Below are 2,493 nucleotides of genomic sequence, written 5' to 3' on the forward strand. Positions count from 1 at the left end.
TTATTGGACAGTGAGAGTTCCATCCTCCCAGCTGTTCTGGTTCATTAGGAGGTCATCTTCCTCTTTCATGCTGTTCAGCAGATATTTAATTCCTGCCTTCACATCCGTTTTTAATCCAGCCCCCAACGCATAACCAGCAACTCCCGCGGTTCCCCCCGTTACAGCCATGAGCGCGTCTGTGCCCAGATCCACAGTGCTGAAGATGGCTCTCTCTTTTGCAGTGTCATAGCAGCTAACCGAAGCATAGTAAACGGCTGTTCCCAGATTATACAGTGTGGAGACTGCCGGAATCCACTCCACTACTGTAAACACTTGCTCCTCTTTTTCATTTACACATTGATGCTGAGGGCCCCCATTTCTGCGCAAACGTACAGATCTCACCTTGCAAGTTTGAATCCAGCTCTCAGAGTTAGATGAAGGCACTACGCGGCTTCCAGGCCTCGAGATAACATGATAATATCCAGAATCACCATCCTGGGTCACACCTGCACATTGGAATCCCAAGCTTCCACAAGCCTGCTGTGCTTCCTCAAGACACAATTGCTTGCTCTGTTCTGCGGCCTGCCCGAGAATCCGAGTACCTTTCACCCTCACCCACCCATTGCATTGCCCCCTAGGCCCAACTTTACCCTCATCTTTCTCACCCACCTCAGCTAGCTGATGAATGTTAAATATAACAGCCTGTAGGTGGCGCTGTGACTCAGAGTTCAGCATAGAAGGAGATGAAGGGGTTTGGAATCCATTGGTAAAGCTGTAATGGACCATGTGTGATGAATCCCTCTCTTTACCTCTCTTGATCAGCACCAGTATGTTCTGTAAAAATTAATGTGTATCGTTTTGCCCCAACACCGCATAGAGTTGCATTACCAACTTTTGGGCTTCAGACAAACATCCTGCTGACACCAGCACTGGCACCATTGCCAACCCTAATAGCTCCTGAGAGAAACCCTTTCCTTTCCAGCCTCCATTAGAGAGCTCTGCACAGCTTGCATTGCTTTGGAGGTCCAGCTGACCTTGTAGAGAGGCTGAGAGGTTTAAGACCAACTGATGGGTGGCAGGAAGATCATCTTCAACCATTTGGGATTCTTTCTCTACTTGAAATATTTTTGAAGTGACTGAAGGCGTCAGTTTGCCTTGAGGGAGTGGAGCTCTGCCAAATACCACATCAGACAGTAAGAGGTGGATGAGAAGTAACCATTTGAGTTTGAGTTCCTTTTAGCCATGTTAAACTGTGGAGACCTGCAACGTCAAGCAAATCATGATTTCTGAATTTAAAAAAAAAAAAAAGAGAAGTTGAATGTGTTGAAGGAATTGTCCACCCCAAAATGAAAGTTTTGTCATCATTTACTCATCCCCATGTCATTCTCATGTATGTATTTTTTTCTTCTGTGGAACACAAAAGAAGATATTTTGAAGAATGTTGGTAATGAAACAGTTTCGGGACCCATTGACTTATTTTGGTCCATACAATGGAATCAATGGCACCTGAAACCGTTTAGATAACATTCTTCAAAATATATTTTGTGTTCCACGGAAGAAAGTAAGTCATACAGGTTTGGAACAGCATGAGGTTGAGTAAATGGGTGAGGGTTTCATTTTCATTTTTGGGTAGACTGTCCCTTTAAGTTAAGTTTGTGTATGTACTGTCCATGAAGCTGTTTATGTAAATACTGTATCTGCAGCTGTAGCTACACCACAGGGGTGAGAACATGAGCTATGTGTGTATTTGTGTGCTTGGCTTTTGCAAAGTGGAACTAGACAAAAAGAAGCAAGAAAGGATGAAAGGAAAGAAAAGGGATGAGCACATTTTTTTTGTGAGACTCCTCCCTGTAAAAGTCTTCCCTGCTGTTCTACATACTGTACACTTTATCTCTAAACATATGGCATATATTGAAGTTATTGAAATAAAATAAAATGTTAACTTTGTTTTGTATTTGCAAATGTGTTATCTTTGTCTTATTTGTTAATTTATGTATATGTTTTATTTAATTAAATTTTTCTTATTTCCATGTTTAAATGGAAACAAAAAAGTGGCATTGGATCCTACTATATTGTATTTTTTAAATCTATAATCCAGTTCTGATTTACTGTGTGAATGTTATTGAATAGTTTCAAATTATATATTAATTAAATAAAACAAAAACAGTGTCAAATTATTTATTCTTCTATCATAAGGTTCCATCATATAATTTTACAACATGCAGTCTGTAAGTTTTTTTTAATCTAAATTACAGAGGAAATTATATCTCAACTCATTTGCATGTTACACTTGCTTTGAAATGATTGATCTAGAGATTAATATGTGATTAATAAGGCTCTTACCTTTTTACATTCCCGATAGTACCTGTGTTGAATCCAGCCTTCACAAAAACATATACATCTCCCTCTCTCTCGTTTTGCCCCCTTCTCTCTCACTGGCCCCATAGTGATGAATGTGACATCACGTGGAGAGGATCAATGTGTTCTATGGGCGTATTGTTTATTTACCCTCAT

The 2,493-nt window shown here is 40.2% G+C and overlaps 1 pseudogene; it reads right to left on the reverse strand.

Moving 5' to 3' along the window:
- Window positions 1-2,493, reverse strand: LOC107667303 (uncharacterized; annotated as a pseudogene).

Source organism: Sinocyclocheilus anshuiensis, unplaced genomic scaffold (genome assembly GCF_001515605.1).
Source record: "Sinocyclocheilus anshuiensis isolate Anshui unplaced genomic scaffold, SAMN03320099.WGS_v1.1 scaffold964, whole genome shotgun sequence".
Classification (NCBI taxonomy): Eukaryota; Metazoa; Chordata; class Actinopteri; order Cypriniformes; family Cyprinidae; genus Sinocyclocheilus; species Sinocyclocheilus anshuiensis.